The sequence below is a fragment of the Sus scrofa genome, chromosome 3, assembly GCF_054392235.1.
Source record: "Sus scrofa isolate SSC_HxYL_T2T_F1_AM1 chromosome 3, Sscrofa_HxYL_maternal_Yorkshire_Landrace_v2.0, whole genome shotgun sequence".
Classification (NCBI taxonomy): domain Eukaryota; kingdom Metazoa; phylum Chordata; class Mammalia; order Artiodactyla; family Suidae; genus Sus; species Sus scrofa.
Window position 1 is genome coordinate 104,904,945 of NC_139385.1, and position 24,918 is coordinate 104,929,862.

At 37.8% G+C, this 24,918-nt stretch overlaps 1 protein-coding gene and 1 pseudogene across 1 annotated transcript in view; one reads left to right on the forward strand and one right to left on the reverse strand.

Annotated features, from left to right (window-relative positions):
- FBXO11 (F-box protein 11) overlaps positions 1-24,918 on the forward strand; it is a 96,194-nt gene that overhangs the window by 21,768 nt on the left and 49,508 nt on the right. The gene's annotated exons all lie outside the window — the stretch shown is intronic.
- Positions 23,654-24,061, reverse strand: LOC146404820 (large ribosomal subunit protein eL32 pseudogene; annotated as a pseudogene).

Sequence of the window (24,918 nt, forward strand, 5' to 3'; positions counted from 1 at the left end):
CCTCATGGTTCCTAGTCGGATTCTTTAATCACTGCACCACGACAGGAACTCCAAGTATATGAATCTTTATGAAAAAAAATATTACTTATTGATTGGAGTTCTCTTTAAAAAAATACCTTCTATCCTGTTACCCTTCTTGCTTTCACCCTTTTCAGAAACAACCACTGTCACAAATTTAAGAACTTGTCCATTCCTTTTAAATAACTTTATATGTGTGCATCTGTAAACATTTATGGTTATGGTTGTTGCTGTGAAAAAGAGCTGCCTTCAAAATATTCTCTCAAAAGACATTTAATGTGTAAGTGCTAAGTAAATGGTATAAATCATGAGTGTCTCAAGCCTGACACTCTTGAGATTTTTAAATGATTGCTAAGTGAATTAGTGAATCCAGAAATGTATGAAACTCAAAGAAGAAAATTAGTTCATTTCTCTTCCCCTGTCCTTCTACTTCCCAGAAGTAATTCTTAATTGTGTGTTTACTTTTGAATTTGTTTGATGCATGTGTATATAAATATACATACTTTTCTCATTAAAAAGAAACCACACTATATATATTAATTTCTAAATTAAGTTTTTATTTTTACTTAGATATATCCTGGGTGGTGTGTGTGTGCGTGTATATATAAACACATACATACATACATACACAATATAAAAGTTACCTCATTCTTTTTTATTTGAATAGTACATTACATGAATGTACAAAAAATTTATATTAAATATACCTCTATTGAAAAACATTTAGGTTCTCTCTCTTTTTTTTTTTTTTTTTGCTATTATAGGATTGCAGTGAACATATTTGTAAAAGTCTTTACATGTTTATGTCACATCACTAGTTTTATGAAAAAGTTAGTCAAAGGGATTTTTGCATTTTTTCTTCCAGTTTTATTTAGAGTGTACAGCATGATGATAAGATTTACATACTCCATGAAATGGTTATTACAGATAGTTTAGCAAACATCTCTCATCTCCTATAGACATAAAATTAAAGAAATAGAAAAAAATTGTCCTTGTGATGAGAATTCTTAGGATTTACTCTCTTAACAACCTTCATATATACCATAAAATGGTGTTATTATATTTATCATGTTGTACATTACATCCCTAATACTTATTTATCTTATAACTGGAAGTTTGTATCTTTTGATCACCTTCATCCAGTTTCCCCTCCCCAATTCCTCACCTCTGATAACCACAATTATATTTTCTTTTTCTGTGAATTTCTTTTAAACATGTAATAGATCTACAACACTATGTTAGCTCTTATTACCCAATCTGTTTAAAGAAAATAATTCCACCATTAATGTGTGAGATTAAGTGTTACTGAATGAATGAAATACTTAAGAATAGAGGGGAAACTAGTCTGAGGACTAAAATAGTTTGGAAAGCCTTCTCAGAGGAAGTGGGTACTTTAGATCTTGAAAAATGAGTATGTCTCAGAGGAAAGGGGGGAAAAAAACCTTAGTAAAAGGAGATGGGCCAATAGGGTATGGATTTTTTTTTTACTCTGTTGTCATATTCTGTTCACCTCTCAGTTCACATTATTTGGGTGTTTCTTTTCCAGTAAGGAAATTAAAGTGGAGTTAGCATTCTTGTCTTCAAGGCTTTACTCTACCACTTGTGGACTGATCCAAATCCTTTAGTCCAGAATTCAAAATCTTTTACACTCTGGCTGCCTATTTTTCTTTGATATGGTTCTCTCTTGAAAGACTTATCTGCCTACTGTTTCTGTTACTGTTTCTGAATGAACATTGCTAGTCCACACACACAGTTATAAAATTTTGAACTCAGTGGTTGCTTGACTTCAGTATTTGATACTTCCTTTATTACCCCTATGCCTTAATGTCTACTCATATCCCAGTGTCAGGTGCTTGCTATTATTTACAGTTGTTAGTAGGTCCATTTATGCTTAATGTGTGAAAGATTATCAGTAAATATTTGATACTAATTTATGTCTTACCTTGTTCTATGCCCTGAATATTTTGTTTATAATACTGTTTGGCAACAAAGTTTCTGAAAACTCACCAGAATGTATTTTCCTTGTTAATAGATATCTGATATTGGTGAATGGACTTTGTAATACACAATAGAAACTATGTATAATTTATATATTAAGCATAACAAGAAGAAATATTTTTGAAGGCCCTTAGTACCAGTTAGCTATCTTGATATCCAGGAGAAAACAATATAAGGGATTTTTGTAATTATTATTATTGCTATTTAATAGTTGTAATATTAATACCCATCATTTGTTGATCACCCTGTTCTAGGTAGACATTAAATGCTGGTTTTATATTTACAACACCTCCCAGCATATGGGTAATATACCCATTTTACACATGAGGAAACAGAAGTTTAGGGAATTTAACTAACATGAGCTAATAAATGGCAACCGTAGGGTTAGAGTCCATGTCTTTCTGATTAAATAGCCTGAATAAAGTTTGAATTACTGTGTTATGCTATGTCAGTAATCATTATCTCTCATGTATAACTTTTTAAAAATACGTATTTCTCGGAAATATTTGTTTTGTGGAAATGAACACTGATTGCACTGCAGTTACCTGCTTTTAGAAAGCAGGTAATGGATAATCAATTAGGCGTTTCCCAAGAAAATTTTGAAAATTCAGAAAAGCGTAATGAGAAAGTGAAAATTAACAGTGAATAAGCTGGAGAAAACATATTTTTCATTTGATAGAAATATATATAGAAATGTGTTATTACATAATATTTTTATCAGAATCATATGTATAATTTTATATTATCTTATTTAATGTATTTTCCCACTATAAATACATTCTTTGAAAATGGTTCTCAGTGGCTGCATAATGTATTTTATGTATGTACTTGAATTTATCTTATCATTCCCCTATTGTTAGATAGGCAGGTTACCTCTGATTTTTCTCTATTGTAAGTTAGACTGTGAGGACATATCATCAGCCTGGGTCCTATGAGTTCCAACATTGAGACTCCCCACTGTTCCAAAGACAACAGTGATAGATTAAACATGCTCACACAGGAGTTTACATTGTGGCTCAGTGGGTTAAGCATCAGGCATTGCCATGAACTGCAGTGTAGGTTGTAATGTAGCTTGGATCCTGAGTTTCTGTGACTGTGGTGTAGGCTGGCAGCTACAGCTCCAATTCGACCCCTAGCCTAGGAACTTCCTTATGCTGCAGGTACAGCCCCCCCCCCCCAAAAAAAAACATGCTCACACTTTTAATAGGTAGACTTTGGCATGATTATAGCTGCACAACTCTACATCTTTCCCCCCTAGAAGTCACAAAAATTAAAAGAAGGAAAAAAAAATAAGAAAAATGCCTCAACGTTTATTTTCAGTGAGCTGAAAGACATAATATGTAGACTCCAAATTATATTTAAAGGCTGTCAAAAGCATCTGATAAAGGGTAGAAGCTGTGAGCTTAAATATATTTTATTGAAGGTTAAGGGTTTACCTTGAAGTTCAGAAGCTAAATCTCTTGTTTGTAATGACAAGGTTGGTGACAGAAATACCTGGTTTGATTCAGAAAGAAGTAAAGGTAGAGCTACTTTTACACAGAGCTGTATGTGTAGGAACCAGCTTTTCTCTCTATTCTCTCTAGCATCAAAGGAAGAGAGTCAGTCTTTGTGTTTTTTTTGTTTTTGGTTTTTTTTTTTTGTCTTTTTGTTGTTGTTGTTGTTGTTGTTGCTATTTCTTGGGCCGCTCCCGCGGCATATGGAGGTTCCCAGGCTAGGGGTTGAATCGGAGCTATAGCCACCGGCCTACGCCAGAGCCACAGCAACGCGGGATCCGAGCCGCGTCTGCAACCTACACCACAGCTCACAGCAACGCCGGATCGTTAACCCACTGAGCAAGGGCAGGGACCGAACCCGCAACCTCATGGTTCCTAGTCGGATTCGTTAACCACTGTGCCACGACAGGAACTCCGAGAGTCAGTCTTTGGACTGTGAAGTCTGTCCTTCCTTCACTCCACACCTCCTCTCACCACCCCACCGCTAGAACCTGTGTAAATATCTGGTTAAGGAAAAATCCAACTTATTTTATGATGAAAAAATACAGAGGAGGCGGATAGAGCAGCAGAACTTCCCAAAGAACAAAGGGCAGTCATAAAAATGTTGCCACAAGGCAGTTAAAAATTGTGACACACCATTTTGCCATACATTTTTTTTTTTTTTTTAGAGATGGAAAAACTTTTAAAAGTTATTCTATTAAAAAAGCAAGAACTCAGGGAAGACAAGGTAGCAGGAGATGGTTAAATGTGAGATAAAGTTTTAGAAAATGACAGAAAAGACAATAGATTCAATGCACTTAAAATTGAAGCCCCTGTCTGTATATAAGAAAACCAAAGCAGTGCAACAGAACAGGTTGTTTTAGGTACTGTTGTAACGCAACTGAACTAAAATTTACCTATTGAAACAGAAATGGGCCATAGTGCCTCTTTTCCTGGTTTGTATTAAATTGTTATTTGAAATGTTAAAAAAAAAGAAAAAATTGCCTGTTGGAAAGGGCACCTGTACCAGAGAAAACTGACCAGAATTGTTATAAGATTAAAGCCAGTTGCCCTCCTCATCCCCTCCATAAAGTTCTTTTTTTTTTTTTTTTTAAGGCTGCACCCTCGGCATGTGAAAGTTCTCAGGGTAGGGGTTGAATCGAAGCTCCAGCTGCCAGCCTACACCACAGCCACAGCAAAGTGGATCCAAGCTGCATCTGCAACCTACACCACAGCTCACAGCAACAACTGATCCTTAACCCACTGAGCAAGGCCAGGGATCGAACCTGCAACCTCATGGATCCTAGTTGGGTTTGTTGACCACTGAGCCACGAAGGGAATTCCTAAAGTTCTTTATAAGGGGTTGGTATTAGGCTCGCCTCAGATTTCTCTACCAATATTCGATGCCAGAAGATGATAGAGCATCATTTTCACAGTAAAAAAGTAAAGTGAGAGAGCCAGAGATTTCATAGCAGCCATGCTGTTCTGCAAGTATAGAAAGTATAAACAGATCTCAGGGAATACTATGTATGTGAGCCCCTTCTTGGGGAAACTGCTAAAGTATAAACTTCAGCTAACCAAGAGACATCTGAGGAAAGGATTAGTTGTAAGCATTGAATAGATGGATAGATTTTATAATGCAAAAGATTAAAACAAATGCGGAGATCACGATGACAGAACATATTAAAGTTATACCTTGATGATGTAGAAATGATTAAAAACTTTAAAAAAGAGAGAAGTTTATGAATTGCCTCACTGTAATTACTAATAGTCAAAAAAAGATCATAAATCAAGTAATAGATGTATAAAATTATTAATACTTCAAAGGAAATCCTAAATGTAATACTATTGATTGACTTAGGTAAGGGGAGAAAGAGGAAGCATGTTCACTTTAACATTGTTCATATTAAGGAACTAAAAGATGTTATCGTAAAAAAATAGAAATTTAGGAGTTCCCGTCATGGTTCAGTGGTTAACGAATCCGACTAGGAACCATGAAGTTGCAGGTTCGATCCCTGGCCTTGCTCAGTGGGTTAAGGATCCAGCGTTGCCGTGAGCTGTGGTGTAGGTGGCAGACGCGGCTCAGATCCTGCGTTGCTGTGGCTCTGGTGTAGGCTGGTGGCTACAACTCCGATTCATCCCCTAGCCTGGGAACCTCCAGATGCTGCAGGAGCGGCCCAATAAATGGCAGAAAGACAAAAAAAAATAGAAATTTAGTGCTATTCTGCTATCATAATTATGAGAGTTAACCACAACAAAAATATAAACTTTACTAAACATTAAAAAACTACAGACCTATCAAAAGAAAACCCATTGTCTGTGGAAAGAATATTCATATACAGCCACACATGTAGTAAAATATGGCAGTACTAAGACCAAACATATCTTGCATATCAAAAAATATAAATAGGATGTCGCTTATATCTGGAATCTAATATACAGCACAAATGAACCTTTTCACAGGAAAGAAAATCATAGACATGCAGAACAGACTTGTGGTTGCCAAGGGGGAGGGCAAGGGATTGGGATGGATTGGGAATTTGGGGTTAATAGATGCAAACTATTGCCTTTGGAATGGATAAGCAGTGAGATCCTAGGGTAGAGCACTAGGAACTATGTCTAGTCACTTATGATGGAGCATGATAATGTGAGAAAAAAAATGTATACATGTATGTGTAACTGAGTCACCTTGCTATACAGTAGAAAATTGACAGAACACTGTAAACCAGCTATAATAGAAAAAATAAAAATCATGATAAAAATACATAAATAGGCTTAACTATTAAGAGAAAAACATTTTCGGAATTGCTACTGTGGCACAGTGGGTTAAGAATCTGGATTTTCTCTGCAGTAGCTCAGGTTGCTGCTGTGGTATGGTTTCAAAACTTGGCCAGGCACAGTGGATTAAGGGTCTAGCCTTGCCTCAGCTCTGGTGTGGGTCGCAGCTGCATTTTAGTTTCAGTCCCTGTCCTGGGAACTTCATAGGTCGCAAATACAGCCAGAAAATTTAAAAAGAAAAGAAAAAGATTTTCAGATTAGATTCAAAATAAACAAATTCTGTGGCTTATACGAGGTATATACCTACAAGAATATGATTGTGAAAGGTTAACATTTTAAAAGATGAAACAGTGACAAGAGTTTAGGGATGTCATTATCTTAACATCCAGTGTGGAGTTCATTCTAAAAAGCAGTAGGCAAAGAGTACAGTTTCTTAAACAATGCAGTGAAAGTTTAATGGCTGTGAATATGTGTATATCAACTAAAATAGCAACCTAGGGTAAGCAGAAGTTACAGAAAATATGATGAACAGTGGAAACATATCAGTAATAGGAAGTATTTAAAAAGACACAAAATGACCTTGAACAAATGAAAAGACATACCATGTTTCCTGGATAAGAATAACAGCATTATTACAATTCCCACTAAGGTGGGAATAAATTGTAATTCATCGTAAGTTTTTAAAACTAGACATGTTGATTCCAAAATTAATAAGGAAAAATAATCAAGAATAGCCAAGAAAACTTTGAAATAGAGAGAACTAAGGGAGAAATTACCTTTCCAGGAATTAAGGTATAAAGATAAAATACACAAATCAAGAGTTCCCGTTGTGGCACAGTGGTTAACAAATCCAATAGGAACCATGAGGTTGGGGGTTCGATCCCTGCCTTGCTCAGTGGGTTAAGGATCCGGCTTTGCCCTGAGCTGTGGTGTAGGCTGCAGATGTGGCTTGGATCTGGCATTGCTGTGCCTCTGGCATAGGCTAGTGACTACAGCTCCAATTAGACCCCTAGCCTGGGAACCTCCATATGCCGCAGGTGCAGCCCTAAAAAAGAAAGACCAAAAAAAATAAATAAATAAACACATCAGGCACCACACCAGCCAACAAACACACACGAGTAAGTAGAACAGACTAGGAAGTCCAGAAATAGTTTCAGATACAGGTAAGAATATAATAAAGGTGGCATCTAGGAGTTCCTATTGTGGCACAGTGGAAACAAATCTAACTAGGAACCATGAGGTTGCGGGTTTGATCCCTGGCCTCGCTCAGTGGGTTAAGGATCCGGCGTTGCTGTAAGCTGTGTTGTAGGTCACACACATGGCTTAGATCCTGCATTACTGTGACTGTGGCGTAGCACAGCAGCTACAGCTCCAATTCGACCCCCTAGCCTGGGAACCTCCATGTGCCATGAGTGCGGCCCTAAAAAGCACACACACACAAAATAAATAAAGGTGGCATCTAGAATCACTGGAAAAAGATCAACTGTTAGTTAATCTGGGATGGCTAAATAGCCACATGAAACAAGTTGTATCTGTATTACACCAAATAGATCAAAGGAAAATAAAGCCGTGAAAGAATAGACAAAACATTAAAGAAATCTGTGGGGAAAACCTGTTAAATTTAATCCAGAATTCACAAAATAATGGATAAATTCTGTTGCATTGAAAAAGCAGTTCGGGTAAAGAAAATCTGGTAATATACGTACAATGGAATATTATTCAGCCTTAGAAGAAAAAAAAAGGAAATCCTGTCATGTGCTGTAACATGGATAAACCTTCAAGACATTATGCCAGATGAAATAAGCCAGTCATAAAAAGATAAATACTGCATAATTCTACTTATATGAGGTACTATGTAAAGTAGCCAAATGCTTAGAAATAGTAGAATGGTGGTTCACAGGGGTTGGGGGAGTGGGAAAAGGGACGTTGTTATTCGGTGTGTATAGAGTTTCAGTTTTGCAAGATGACAAAGTTCTAGAGATCTCTTGCGCAACAATATGCGTATAGTTAATATTATTATACTGTACACTTGAGAATAATTAAGATGGTCCTGCATTGTTACTGCAGCAGCTCAAGTTGCTGCTATGGCATGTATTCCATCCCTGGCCCGAGAACTTCCACGTGTTACAGGCGCAGCGAAAAAGAAAAAAAAAAAAATTTAAACGAAGATAAATGCAGGAGTTCCCCTCGTGGCGCAGTGGTTAACAAATCCAACTAGGAACCATGAGGTTGCGGGTTCAATCCCTGGTCTTGCTCAGTGGGTTGAGGATCCGGCGTTGCTGTGAGCTGTGGTGTAGGTCGCAGACGCGGCTCGGATCCCGAGTTATTGTGGCTCTGGTGTAGGCCTGCGGCTACAGCTCCCATTAGATCCCTAGTCTGGGAGCCTCCATATGCTGCGGGAAGCGGCCCTAGAAAAGGCAAAAAGACAATTAAAAAAAAAAAAAAGGTAAATGCAGAGAGAGAAATAGCACTGTACACCTGAGTCGTCCAGTATGGTTGCCACTTGGTGACTATTTATTCTAAAATAAAAAATAAAATAAAAATTAACTGTTTAAAATTCAGTTTCTCATTCACACTAATCATGAAGTGATTTTTTTCTAGGGAATGTAACTTGTTTCATTTGACTGTGACCACGTATTTTGGACTGCAGAGATGTGGTACATTTTCAGCATTGCAGAAAGTTCTATTGGATAACACTTCTCTAGACTCTAATTATGATAGCGAAAATCATATCACTGTTGGTGAAATTGATCATATGCATGAACTCTCAGATTTTGAGACTTCAGATGTCATATCCTGTATGAAAATACATTTCAAACTTAAGAATTGATGAACATACAGTTATTTCTGATGAATGCAGAGTATGTTTCTAAGGACAAAAATAGGATATTCTCCAATTAGCAAAACATTGTGTACTTGTGAGAAAATGAGAATGGAAAAGTCATATACCTTGGTATTAATAATGAAGATAATTTTGACCTTAAGACTCTCTGAAAGTCATCGGTTGATAATTCCTGAATTACTAAACCACACTTTGAGAACAGCTGCTCTATACTAAACTCACCAGTCATAACCCCACACAGAATTTCTAAACAGCATTTAATGCCTTATTTTAACACAAATGCACAGCCGGAGAGTCCCAAACAATTGAGGAAAACCTGTAACATGAAAGATAGAAGCCTGGAGTTCCCATCATGGCTCAGTGGTAACAAACCTCACTAGTCATTCATGAGGATGCGTGTTTGATCCCTGGCCCTGCTTAGTGAGTGGGTTAAGGATCTGGTGTTGCCATGAACTGTGGTGTAGGTCACAGATGTGGCTTGGATCCCATGTGGCTGTGGCCAGCAGCTGTAGCTCCAATTCGACCCCTAGCTTGGGAACTTCCATGTGCCTCAGGTGCAGCTCTAAAAAGCAAAAAGCAAAAGAAAAAGGAGATGGAAGCCAAAGCAGAAAGATGGAAACAAGTGACTTGGAAAAAGCAGAAATGGTACAGGGAAGAAGAAAACTTGAAGGACAGTTATAGTCTCAGAAGGCTAAAAGAAGCTATTCTGTTTGTGAAACCAGAACAAGAGGTTATAAATAAGGAGCATCATAGAGCAAGAACAAGTTCTAAATTTAAAATATTAGAAAAGGAGTTCCCATCATGGCTCAGTGATTAACGAATCTGATTAGCATCCATGAGGACGCAGGTTCAATCCCTGGCCTTGCTCATGGGCTGTGATGTAGGTTGTATACAAGGCCTCGCCTCCTGCATTGCTGTGGCTGTGGCATAGACCGGCAGCTACAGCTCTGATTTGACCCCTAGCCTCGGATCCTCCATATGCCGCAAGTGTGGCCCTAAAAAAAATAAATAACATCAGAGCAGATATGAAATGTGAAATATAACTATAAGGTAATAGAAGGAAATGTTGACAGATTTTGTTTGTAACAGGAATGGGAAAAGACTTTGTATACAAATTTTAAGAGCACATTGCAGAGCTCCCACTGTGGCACAATGGAATTAGCAGCATCTTGGGAGCATTGGAACACAGGTTCAATCCCTGGCCTAGCACAGTGGGTTAAGGATCTCATGTTGCCAGAGCTGCAGCTTAGGTCGCTACTGAGGCTAGGATTTGATCCTGGCTTATGAGCTTCATATGCCTTGGGGCGGCAAGAAAGACAGAGAGAAAGAAGGAGAGAAAAACATACTTTAAAAAAGAGAACTAAAACAATAAAAATCTTAAAACATAAGAGTAAAACCTCATGACCTTGGATTAGGCAATGGCTTTCCTAAATATGACACCAAAAATACAAGCAACAACAACAACAAAAGAGTTAAATTGGACTACATCAAAAAAGAAAAGCGCATTGCGTGAGTCAAAAAGTGGAATGAATTTGTTTATATCAGGATTAATGTATTTGATGTATTAAAAAGGGCATAATGATAGAATGGGAGGAGATACATGTAAAATGTAAAACTAACAGGGATCTAACATCTGGAAAATTCAAGGAACTCCTAAAAATTGAAAGGAAAAAGACAGCCACCCTAATATAAAAATACGTATATTCTAATACATGGTTCTAAAGAGGCGGTTTATAGGAGGAACCCCAAAGGTAACAGGGCTATAAAGAGGTGTTCAGAATCCTTATTTGTCAGAAAGTGTAAATGAAAACAAATGAGATACCAATTTATACCTGTTAATTTGTACAAGATGAGACAACTGAATGCATTAGTTAACTATTTCCTCATAACAAATTATCCCCCAAATTTAGCGTCTTAAAACAACAAATATAACCTCCCAGATACTGAGGTTCTGGAATCTGGTAGCAGTGTAGCCAGGTAGTTCTAGCTTAGCATCTCTCAGGAGGTTGCATTCAAGCTGTCAGCCAGGGCTGCAGGTTAATTCGAAGGTTTGACTGGGGCTAGAATATATGCTTCCAAGATGGTTTATTCACACAGCTGTTGGCAGGAAGACTCAATTCCTTGATGGTTGTTTGTAGAAGGTCTTAGTTCTCCACTGTGTGGGCCTTTTCACAAGGCTGCTTGAGTGGATCCTGCTTGCTCCTAATGTCATGGTGGTACGGACTGCATGTTGTATTCCCCCCTCTTCCTTACACTTTACATGTTAAAAGTTGTTGCGTTGAAATCTAATCCCCAGTGTGATGGTATTTGGAGGTGGGGCCTTTGGGAGATGGTTAGCTCACAACAGTGGAGCCCTCATGAATGGGATAGTGCCTTTAAAGGAAGAGACCAGATAATTTACTCAATCTTTTTTCCACTGTGTAAGAATACAAGAAGCTACCCATCTGCAACCTAGAAGGTCCTCCTCAGAACCTAACCTTGCTAGCATTATGATCTTAGACCTCCAGCCTACAGAGAAATAAATTTCTGTTGTTGATAAGCCACTCAGTTTATAGAATTTTGTTACGGTAGCTTGAGCTAAGAAACATGGCATCTGGCTTCCCTCAGAGCAGGTGATCCAAGGAAGTCACCGTGCCTTTTATGTCTCTTCTCCCAAATTAAATATGATCACCTTTCTGTTCATTAGAGGCAAGTTACTAAGTCCAGCCAATATTTATGGGGAGAGGAATAAGTCTTCACTCATGAAGGGAGAAATTTGTGGTCTTTCTAAAACTACTATACTGACAGTGCCAGCTGTGTTAGTAGGAGTGTAGACTCTGCAGCCATTCTGGACCTCAGTCTAGGAGTACTTAGGTTAAGAATATGGATGCCTTAAGACCCAGTAGTTTCATTTCTAGACATATATCTCAAGGTATTTATAAGAACTTCGTAGAGAACGTGTACATGGATGTTCATTGCAGTATTATTTGTACCAGTAGGAAGTTGGAGGCAATCTAGGTATCCTGTATCCATCTGAGTGTAGATAGATAAAATTTGTGAATGCACATTGTATTAATTTCTTGGGATTACCATAAGCAAGTGCCAAGTACTAAAAACTGGGTAGCTTAAAACAACAAACTTATTCTCTCACAGTTCTGGAGATTGGAGTCCAAAATCAAGATGTGAGTAGGGCCATACTCTCTCTGAGACTGAGTAGAATCCTTTCTTGCCCGTTCCTGGTTATGTTGGTGGCTGTTAATCCATGGCATCACTTGGCTTGCAGCTATATCACTCCAGCCTTTGCCTGCATTGTCACATGGCATTCTCACTGTATGTCTTCACATGGTATTTTCCTCTTATATAAGGACATCAGTCATACTGCATCAGGGCCAGTCCTGTTAACCTCATTTGACTCGATGTTCAAATAAGGTTACATTTATAGATACTAGAGGTTGGAACTTTTAATATGTCTTTAAAGGGTACAGTTCAGCCCATATACACACATGGGCTTTTTTACAGCAGTTAGAAGCAATTGATTAGGTGTACACATGCACATAGTACATAGTGGAAAATGTTAGAAACAGAATGAAGAGATAGTAACAATAACATTTATATATATGAAAAATCTATGTGCATTCATCAGGAGTCTGCAGAGAAACCAAACTGGTAGGGTGGAAGTAGATAGATCTATAGAGAGATTCAGAGATTTTAAGGAATTTGCTTACATGGTTATAGAGTCCGGAAAGTCAAAATTTGTAGTATTTTCTGGCAAGGTGGAGATCAGAGGGAGCTGATAGGTACAGTACCAGTCTGAAGGCCAGCACCCAGACTCTAGAGAGCAGATGAAACTCAAAGACAGTATGCTGAAGAGTTCCCTCTTGCTTGGGGATGCTGATATTTTTGTTTTAGTCAACCTTCAATTGATTGGATGAGGCCCACCCACATTATGGAGGTCAGTGTGTTGAATTAAAGTCAGCTGATTTAATGTTACTCTTGTCCAAAACAGTCTCCACATCAACACTTCAAATTTAACAAGCACAAGTTCCCCTCTTGTCAAATTGACACCTACAGACATCTCCTTAAAATCGTAGTGAATCTCCAAATAAGGACAGTAACAAGGTCATACTTCCACCTAACATGACACAAGTATCCTGTGTACAACCAAAAACACACTAATCTTTTTCCCAGAGGAGGATGCAAACTCTGGATAATCTTTATTACTCTTCTCCTTGATATGCTATAACCTAAATATTGTTATATTATTTGTATTTATATTTTATGTACTATAAAATCATTACATCTTACATTGAATGATAAAGGGATAAGAGGAAAGAAAAACAAAGATGTTTGCTTTATACACACACACAAACATTCATAACAAATAAGGAAGAAATACCCGTGGGAGTTAGAGTCCTCATTTCTGTAACTGGTCATATGGTCCTAGCTGGTATTCACACCTGCTTTTATGCACTACCCGTTCTGTACTACCTTTGTCTTCAGCAGCTCAGCTGGTCATTCTTTACCTGGTGTGGTGACCCAAAACTTTCGTTCCTAAAGGGTCTGGGCTATCTGTAGTCCTGTCTGAATTAGGTCATTGTAGTTTTCCATTGATTTTAATGACAGGGCATAGTAATACTAAAAGATACCCCTGGGGATCTCCTATATTCAGACATACTTGTCTTTACCTTCATTGTGGAGTAGCAGTCCATTTTCTCCTTGATCCAGTCATTCCAGCAACACAGTAACTCCTTCTTGGTCTGTTGGTTCAGGAGCATGAAGAGTCCAAAATGTCTAAGTGGCAGTTTTAACTCCAGTTCAGTGAAATCATTGTTATGTCTCCTTATGGAAGTATTCCCTTCCTTTGGAACTAAGACCTCTGTCAGTAAGAGCACGAGGTCAGAAGGACAGGATAGCAAAAACTTTCCAAAGAGGGTCACTAGAGGTAACACTGAGTGATACTCTTTGCATTTCCACCCCTTGATTCCTGTATTTGTGAATCCTGCTTATAAAAGAAATCACATCATGTAATGGATGCTGATTCAGAGCATATTACACAGCTTTCTGGAGAACTTGCCCAAACCGTGTAAGATGCTTCCATCTACCTGGTGCTGTAACTGAGTATTCAAAAGGCCGTTACACCATTCCATCAAGCCAACTACTTCAGGATCTTAGGTTGCATGGTAAGATCACTGAATTTCATGAGCATGGGCCCATTGCTGCACTTCACTTGTGTAAAGTGAATTCCTTTGATCAGAAGCAATGCTGTTTACAGTACCACAAGAGTGGATAAGCCATGCTGTAAGTCCATGTTTTAGCAGAAGCATTGCCTTCAAGGAATGCAAATCCATATTCACAGTAAATATATTCCAGTAAGCACAAATGCTGCCTCTTCCATGATGAAAGTAGGTCTAATGGAATCAGCCTCTTAGCAGCTGATCCTCCCAAGGTGCCATCTAGGGGACTCCATGTTGGTCTCTGCTGCTGGCACATTGGGCACTTAGTATGGCTATAGCCAAACTAGCCTTGGCGAGTAGGGAGCCCATGTTGCAGAACCGTGTGTAACCTCCATTTTTGCCACCAAAGTCACTGTTCATGAGCCCATATGATTGTGACAGAGGTGGCTGGGGAAGGAGGCTAATATCCCAAGTCCCTGATTATCTAGCCAGACCATTGACACAGCCCATGAATTGGTTTATAATGTGACTGGCCATTTCTCCTTTTAAGCAAAATGAACAACCTGGTACACTGCTTGAATTTCTGCCCATAGAGAGGATTTTTTTTGACCAGTTGTGCTTCGGAGATGTCCCAGAAAGAGGCTGAGGTGCTGCAGCTCTCTGCTTCCAGGTGTTGCCTACGAAGCATGCAGAACCATCTGTAAGCCAGTCCTGAGTTTTCTCTTCCTTTGTCAACTGATTGTAGGAAACTCTCCATGAAGCTATTGATGCAGTCTAGGAGAGAGAAGGTAGTGTGGCAAGGGGTATTTGGTTCGTGTTTTCTTATAACTTAATGTGCGTTTAGGACCTGTCTGGGACCATTTCCTATGTACAGCTTCTGTTTGATAATGGAGTACTGCCATGCATGCCCCAGTTTATGGCTGGATGGGTCAGATAGTACATGATGAGCAGCAGCTGGTAAGCTGATGACCCATGGTTAAGCATTTGGTCTTTACTAAGACCCAGTAGCAGGCCAGGAGCTGTTTCTTAAAAGGAGAATAGTTAGGTGCAGAAGATGTCAAGGCTTCACTCCAAATGCCTAAGGACCTGTGCTACAGTTCTTCTGTAGGGGCCTGCCAAAATTTCCAAACAACATCCCTGTCTGTCACTGGCACTTAAAGCACTGTCGGATCTGCTGGATCATATGGCTCACGTCAGAGCAGCACCATGGCTTGAATCTGTTGCAGAGCCATCTCTTTTTCTGGGCTTGACTCAAAATTAGCAGCTTTTTGGGTCATTCAATAGATGGGCCAGAGTAACACACCCAAATGGGGAGTATGTTGCCTCCAAAATCCAAAGGTTTCTCTCTCTATGCCTGGGTGTTTTGTTTTGTTTTGTTTAATTATGGGATGGTCCAGATGCAACAACTTATCTTTCACCTTAGAAAGCATATCTCAACATGCCCTATATCACTGGACTCATAGAAATTTCCCTGAAGTTAAAGTCCCCTGAATTTATTTCCCAATTCCTGATACATAAATGTATCTAGACCAATAAGTCTAGAGTATTTGCTACTTCTTGCTCATTAAGTCCCATTAGTGTAATGTCACCATTGTAGATCTTGTCAAAGGGAAAAGTGACCAAGATTCCTCATTACCTTCAGCAAGTGATGTTGGGAAAGCTGGACAGCCACATGTAAATCAGTGAGCTTAGAACACTCTCCCACACCATACACAAATATAAACTCAAAATGGCTTAGAGACTTAAATAAAAGACATGACACCATAAAATTTCTGGTGTGGAGAAAAGGGAACCCTCCTACACTGTTGAGAGGAATGTAAATTGGTTCACCCACTATGGAGAAACAAAATGGAGGTTCCTCTAAAAAACTAAAAATAGAGTCGCCATATGATCCAGCCATCCCAGTCCTGGGTATATATCTGGATAAAACTCTAATTCAAAAAATATGTGCACCCCAGTGTTTACAGCAGCAATATTTACAGTAGCCAAGACATGCAAGCATACATTTGTCCATCAGCAGACCAAATGGATAAAGAAGATGGGGTATAGATATACAAGGAAATACTACTCAACCATTTAAAAGAATGAAATAATGCCATTTGCAGCAACATGGATGGGCCTAGAGATTATCATACTAAGTGAAGTAAATCAGAAAGAGAAAAACATATACCATATAATATCACTTATATGTGGAATCTAAAATATGATGAACTTCGGAGTTCCTATTGTAGCTCAGGTTGTGAACCTAAGAATTCATGAGAATGTGTGCTAGATCCCTGGCCTCACTCAGTGGATTAAGGATCCTGTGTTGCTGTGAACTGTGGTGTAGGCCACTGGATCAGCTCAGATCCCATGTTGCTGTGGCCATGGCTGGCAGCTGCAACTCCAGTTCAACCCCTAGCCTAGAAACTTCCAAAATGGCACAGTTGTGGCTCTAAAAAGCAAAAGCAAAAAAAAAAAAAAGGAGCTTATTTACAAAACCGACTTTTAGAAATAGAAAACAAGTTTATGATTACAAAAGGGGATTAGGGGAATAAATTAGGAGTTGAGGATTAGCATATATAAAATAAATAACAAGGTCCTACTGTATAGCATAGGGAACTATATTCAGTTTCCTGTAGTAAGTCATAATGGACAAGAATATGAAAAAGAATATAATTATGTACAACTGACTCACTTTGCTGTACACCAGAAACTAATAACATTGCAAATCAACTACATTTCAATTTTTTTAAATATTTCAAAATACATTTAAAAATTTAAAAAGAGAAAAAATGATCCCTTACCACATCATGCATACAAATTTATCCTTGTTTTGTGATAAAGATTCATGTTAGAGGAGTTCCCTGGTGGCCTATTGGTTAGGACTCAGTGTCACCACTATGGCCCAGGTTTCAGTCCCTGGTCTGGGAACTGAGATCCTACATCAAGCTGCTGCATGCTGTGGCCAAGGAAAAGAAAAGAAAAAGATTCGCGTTAAACATTTTAGAATAGTTGCCTTTTTTAAGGAGGGGAATGAAAATGGAAAAATAACTTAAAATTTACAAGTAAAATTTCAAAGAAGTCTCCCAGAAGCTAGAATCAAAAGATCAAAAATATGGAATATGGGTAAGAAAAGAAGAGAATTTTCAGTCTGGGAGGCCCAACTCTCAAATAGTAAGAGTTTCAGAAAAAGAAAATTGCCAAGTAATTCAAATATTTCAAGAAGGTATCTCAAAAATAAAGGGCACGGATTTGTAGATTGGAAGGGCCCACCAAGTATTCAGACAGTGAATGATAAAAAGCTCACATTGTGATATATCATGATGAAGTTTCAGGACATCTAGAGAGAAAGAGAAAAAACCTACAAGCTTCTAGAGAGGAAAGGAGTCACCTACCAGTGATCTTGAGTCAGAATATCATTGAAATTCTCAGAAACAAATCTATTTGTATAATAGATAATTAACAAGAACCTTCTGTATAGCACAAGGAAATCTACTCAGTAGTTTTTAAGAATCATAAGATAATTTCATGAATATTTTGTCAATAAATTTGAATCTTAGATGACTTTTTTTTTTTTTTCTTCTGTGCCCGCAGCATGCAGTAAATTCCTGTGCCAGCAACAATAACACCAGATCCTTAACCTACTATGCCACCAGGGAACTTCATCGGATGACAGTTTTTTAGAAAAATGTAATTTTCTAAAATTAACCTTAGAAATAAATAAAGCTAATAAATTAATCAGTAAATGCCAAAAATAAAACAAAAATCCCCCAGTACCAACTACCCACCAAAAGATACACCTAACCCTCAAATTTCATAGAGAGGAGAAAAAGGAAGAGTTGTCCATTTTATAAGACTAATCATTCAACAAATATTTTGAGCATCTATACTATATACATTAAGTTAAATAATATTAAAATATTTAATACCCAAAGCAATTTATGACAGTACAAAAAAAGATATAACTTAATCTTATGAACAAGCATGTAAAAATCTTAAAACATTAGCAAATTAAATTCAGTTTACGTTAATAGGAACACATCACAATCAAGTGGAGTTAATCCCAGAAACACAAAATTTATTTCCAGAAAAACCTCTTAATATAACCTGTCACTTCTAACAAAGGCAAAAAAAAGTATTTAATATATCGATTGAGCAGATATTAAGCATACACCATCTGCCAGAAACTAGGCATTATTAATGATGTAACAATGTACAAATCAGTCCTGTTTTCATGGAGTTACAGTCTAGTGTAAGACAAATGATAAATATTGATAAGATAAATGCAAGAAGAAACAAATATTGATAAAGGGGGCAGAGAGTGATAATTTTTACCAGTGTTCTTTAACGTGTTAAACATAAACCCTCGATATCCTTTTTCTTTCCATATAAATTCTTTTTTACATAGAACAATTGCACTTTTAATCCCTTATAGAAGGATTAAAGAAAAAAATAAGCTTTCCCTAGCTTATTAATTAAATATGGTAGCACAGTGTTCTTAGCATAGTTTTTGAATTGTGATAAGCATACATCTGAGAGTTAAGTTTAATTTGAACACAGTGCTAAACAAAGCAAAAGTCATATAAATTAATTTCGAAGATCCCTGATCCCAAATAAGCAGTTGCACAAATGTATCCCTATCAGTCATTATTAGGTAAACTGTAGAATACTGTAGCTTTTTTTTTTTTTTTTTTAATGTATATAGTCCCAAAACAACCCTAAGGCATATTAGGGTTCTGTAGTATAGCATGTATTTAAAGAACTAGAGTTACTTCAGAAGAATCTAAACTATTTTAATTAGATTTGGGGAGATCTTGGATATGTCTTTTGGTTTCCTTTGTTTGATCCCTACAAAAGAACTATCATGCTTTGACTTCATTATGATAATACATTAGGAGCTTCTGCTAAAAGTGCTTCTTAAAGTAATTTTTATGGTTATATATTTTAAATAACTTAAAAAGTAGAATTGTATGAAGTATTTTAAGTTTGTTCTGTCAGACTTCTAGTTTATTTCATGATTCCCCCTCCTGTAAAATAAGATTGTTGTTCTTAGACAACAGTCAAGAATCAGGCAGCTTCCAAAAAGATGTGTGCACAAAAGGTCTCTTTGCCTAGACCAAAGGCTTCAGATTTGCAGCCAGCACACTGATCTGCTCAATAGAATGTCTTATTTATTCTGCAGTGTTCTAAAAAATGAATTCAGTTGGTTTCTAACATTTTAAATGTGAGATTCCACATAATCTTGATCCCTGGCTTCCTTTAACATTTAGATCATCTGGTAGGACTGGCTTGAATTTCAACATGGCAACAGTTGGCCAGTGTTTAGCACTGGGTAAGGATTGCATGAGCCATAAAACTCTCCACTTCTATCCCCCACTATTTATTGATGTCTTACTTCACCCACTTTCTTTACTTGAAAGCTCTATAGGCATTTAAATATATGATTCTTGAAAGTTCCTGTTGTGGCACAGTGGAAATGAATCCGACAAGGAACCATAGGGTTGTGGGTTCGATCCCTGGCCTCGCTCAGTGGGTTAAGGGTCTGACGTTGCCATGAGCTGTGGTGTAGGTCACAGACGTGGCTCGAATCTGGTGTGACTGTGACTGTGGCCAGCAGCTGAAGCTCTTATTCGACCCCTAGCCTGGGAACCTCCATATGCTGCGGTGTGGCTCTAACAAGCAAAAATAAATAAATAAATAAATAAATAATCACTCAATCCTTGATAACTTATTGACTCACATGAAGAGCCTTTTAAAAATTTTTTGTTATTTCTAATTGTGGCATGGGAAACTAATTAGGATAAATTAATTTTTTTTTAAGGTCTTGAATTGGGGCTAACATTACCATCTCTCTTTTCCTGAATGGTACTGTGTCTTCAGGAGAATATGTGCTTGTAAATAATCTGCCTGTGTAGGTACAGATGTATAGATATGTATATCCATTTTTTATTGATGTACTCAAAGCATTTGATGTTGATTCCCCTGGAGTCTGATAGTTTCTATAGGAAGAGTGTTGGTGAATTCAGTAAGGTGGGTCCTAATTATGTCGAGTGATTATATGACTATTAGAATTAATAATTTCTCAAATCTGTATCACTAAAAAACATTTATTTAACTTCTTTCTGTGTCATGAGGCTGGGCACTTGGGTAGTCATTTATACTGCTTACTAAATATTTTTCTCTCTGCACCATCTGGTACTTTCTCACCCCTCTGTCATTGGACTGTGCGAACAGTTCTAGTGGAGTTGTGAATGAAAATGTGTGTGTCACTTCCAGGCCAATCATTTAATTTCCAGTGTTAGGCCTTCCAGAGCTCGTGGCTACTAGAAATGTTTCAGAGAATGACTGTTCCATAAGTTTGAGTTCCAAAGGAGAAGAATTATACAGAGAGAGCTCTTCACTAACCAGTTGATAGACATGTAAAGTGAAGGGGAACTAAATCTTTGTTGTTTTAAGCCAGAGATTTTGGAGTTCATAAGTTTTGTCATCAAAGGTCGTAATTCTTAGAAATTGCAACTCAAGAGTAGACACAGGGAGTTTCTGTCGTGGCGCAGTGGTTAACGAATCCGACTAGGAACCATGAGGTTGCGGGTTCAGTCCCTGCCCTTGCTCAGTGGGTTAATGATCTGACGTTGCCGTGAGCTGTGGTATAGGTTGCAGACACGGCTCGGATCCCGCATTGCTGTGGCTCTGGCGTAGGTAGGCCTGTGGCTACAGGTCCGATTAGACCCCTAGCCTGGGAACCTCCATATGCCACAGGAGCGGCCCAAGAAATAGCAAAAAGACAAAAAAAAAAAAAGAGTAGACACAAAAGATATGTAAGAGAACATACAGAACATTTTGCAGAGTCAGCACAGTTGTAAGCATAAAAACATTGAGAAAGTGATCATCAGAGTTTATCATAGAGAATCCTGCTTGCTGTCAGTGGTGTGTGTGGGTATGGCGGCGGGGGGGGGGGGGGGTGTTTCCCAAAAGTAGCATGGAGCTAAAGGGTTTTAAACAACCTTGCCAGATATATTATAGATATTTCTGACATAACACATATTTTTGTGATACAATTTTAGAACTGGAAGAACCCTTCTATCATGTAATTCAATACCCTTATTTTATAGATGTTTTGCTTCCTCATTTTCCATCTTCTTTATCATATTTAATCCTCTTAATAGTTCTAAGAAGTAGATAATTTTTCTGCCATTTTGCAGTTGTGGAGACAGGCTTAGCGAAGTGATCTGCCCAGGATCATATTGCTAAATTTCAGAGCTGGGAGTTGAACAGGTTCTGCAGACTCTTCTAACCCATGTTATTTACATCTGTGTCTTAAATGTATTTACAAAGATTCATATACAAATGTAGAGAGTGTTTTTACCCTATGTGATTATTAATTAAAATTAGATTTGTCAGAATGACAGGAAGCCCAAAGCAATAGGTATTTTAAAAGATAGAAGTTTTTTCTTCTCTGTTGTGATAAAAGTCTAGAGGTAAGCATCTTAAAGTTGGTATTAATGCTCCACCATGACATTAGAGACCTGGGTTCCTATTTTACTACTTCACTGTTCTTAAACATATGGCTTAAATGATTCAGACTGTCAGCTCGTGTTCCAACATTCTACCTACCGGGAAGCAGAAAGGATAAAGAAAGGCCCTCTTCATTTCCTTCAGAATCTATCCCAGAAGTCATGCATATCCCATTGGCTGAAACCTTTCAGTCAGCTCGGCAGTAAGGGAGGCTGCGAAATGTAGGTCGTATTCTAGGTGGTCATCTGCTCAACTAAATATCTAGAGTCTGTCACAGAAGTAAATAGATGTGGGGTAATAACCATTTGTGACAGCAATGTGATCAGTTTTGTCTCAAATTGTTTATTCGTAGGTATTTATTAAACGCTTACATGTACCACATGCTGAGGTTTAGAAATCTTTGCAGTGGAAAATTATTAAATTCATGTGTTTGTTTACAGGTTAGAAAAATTTTACCCTAAAATAGGTTAAAATAAAGAGTACGTAGGTATTTTGTATGTATATAAGAAAGTTTTGAAAGTGTTAGATTAATATTTTACTTTAAAATATTCTTGACAAAATTAACAAGAAAAGAGAATTTTTGTCTCATGTAGCAAATAGTAAGATTAATAATACATATAGATTCACTTCGGGATCTAAAAAGTAGAATTAGGAGTTCCCATCATGGCTCAGTGGAAATGAACCTGACTAGCATCCATGAGGACGCATGTTTGATTCCTGTCCGTGCTCAGTGGGTTAAGGATCCATTGTTGCCATGAAGCTATGGTGTAGGTTGCAGGTGTGGCTCAGATCCCACATTGCTGTGACTGTGGTGTAGGCCAGCAGCTGCAGCTTCAATTCAGCCTCCTCTGAGAACCTCCATATGCCTCGGGTGCAGCCCTAAAAAGACAAAAAATTAAAAGTAGAATTAAATTTCAAGGCTTTGGAGTTCCCATTGTGGCTCAGCAATAGTGAACCCAACTAGAATCCATGAGGACGCAGGTTCAATCCCTGGCCTCACTCAGTGGGTTTAGGATCCGGCATTGCCATGAGCTATGGTATAGGTCACACATGAGGCTCTGATCCCACGTTGTCGTGGCTGTTGTGTAGGCTGGCAACTACAGCTCCCATTCAGCCCCTAGCCTGGGAACTTCCATATGCCGTTGGTGCCATCCTGAGGGGGGAAAAAAAAATTTCAATGCTTTGCCTCTTTTACTTTTGACTTCTGCTACCTGTGGGTCAAAATACATAATTGATATGCATGACATTTCTCTAGTGGGTATGAGTTGGTGATTTACCTAGTGTCTTATAAGAACTTTTACTCATCTTGACAGAAGACTCTTGTTTATATGTAGCAATTTATTAAATCTAAGTACTTATTTAATATTAATGCTATTACTGTCTTTAATTGCATTGTTCAAAGTTTTCTATCTCACTTTATGTCGTTTCTCATGAGTCATATCAGTAATTAGTATAGAACAGGAAAATTGATACAAGATGGATTCTGTTTAGGTATCTTAGTTGTGGTGGTAGTCTTATAAACTGAAGATCAGAGCAGTCACATGTCTTTATAAACATGTCCAAATTACCAACTTTCAGATTTAAATGAATGAAAAATTCCAGCAAATAAGCTACTGTGTAAATTGGTTTCTGTTTTTTCAAAATAGCAAGCCAAATCATAAATCCACCTTTAGGGGTTTTTTTTGTTTATTTGTTTTAACTGGACAAGTTTGATGGTTTTATTAACACAGACACAATATGCACATGAGCCCACTATTCATTTCAGCTTGGGGTCTAAGCCACATCTGCTTGTTGCAACACTGGATCCTTAACTCACTGAGGCCAGGGATCAAACCAGCATCCTCATGGATACTAGTTGGGTGTTTAACCTGCTGAGCCACCACGGCAACTCCTTTCTATTCATTTTCTTGGCCGTGCAGCCTGGCTTTAGGATTGGTGACCCTGATGGCCAGCTGGGCCGCTCTCTCCACAATGGCTTTGCAGTTCTTGGAAGAGACGTTGTGAACAATCTCAGCAGAGTGAGATTTGTTGCACATTAGCAGCACTTCAAGCTCCTTTACATTGTATACCAGAAACTTCTGGAAGCCACTGGGCAGCATGTGCTTTGTTTTCTTGTTGCTCCCATAACCAGTATTGGGCATCAAGATCTGGCCCTTGAACCTTCTATGCACTCTGTTGTTAATGCCTCTGGGTTTCCACCAGTTCCACTTAATTTTGGCATATCGGTCTGACTGGTGCCAGATGAACTTCTTGGTCCTCTTTTTGACAGTCTTGGGCTTCAGGAGGGGTCTGAGAGCGGCCATGATGCCAGGCAAGGAAATGGCTGCCACCTCCATAAAGCAGCGCTGAGGAAGAGCCACCTTTAGCTTTATCTTTATGCTCTAGTAGAAGTCTTAGTCAATACCTTTGAACATTTTTGTACCACAACCCCAAAATACTAGGTCTAAAGAAAATTACATGGAACTTTTGAAATAAAGTTGTAACTTTTACTTAGCTACTTTATAAATTAGGAGCTGTTTATAGACCCTTTGTTTTAAACAGTTTATTACACTAATGCCCTGTGATTTGATTATGAGTTTCACTTAGTTTCTCTGTAACTGGATTATTTCAGAGCCGTGTAAATGAACTATTTAGGAACATTCATGGGAATTAAAATATATTTTCATTTAATTCTGTTTTCTATTAGCCTTATAGCAGAACACCATCTATAAAATCAACTATATGGTAGTGATTCTTGACAAAAATGTGTAAATAAAAGTATCATTAAATAATTAGCTCTTTAGCTTTCCTGTGGTATCAGCAAATCTACATACAGCATTTTAAACTTGAGACAATTTCATATTGAGCCAATTTAATGACAGTGTTTTGGCTTTATTTTCTATATTGAAGCAGATTTGAAGGCAAAGGGGAGAACATTATATGTAAGTTAATGAAGGTCTTGAAGTAAATGTTTTACATTTATAGTTATTAGTTATTAAACAGCATTGGTATGCTTGGTGCTATTACGATAATCACTGTTGAAGGAGGATTCAAAGAATTCTACATATGTGCATGTTTTGAGATTTGCACATACATTGGGTTTTGATTGTTTTTCCCTTTGCTTCCTAGTTCTTCACATCACTCCACTTTAATTCCTTTTGAATTTCGTATTATTACTTGT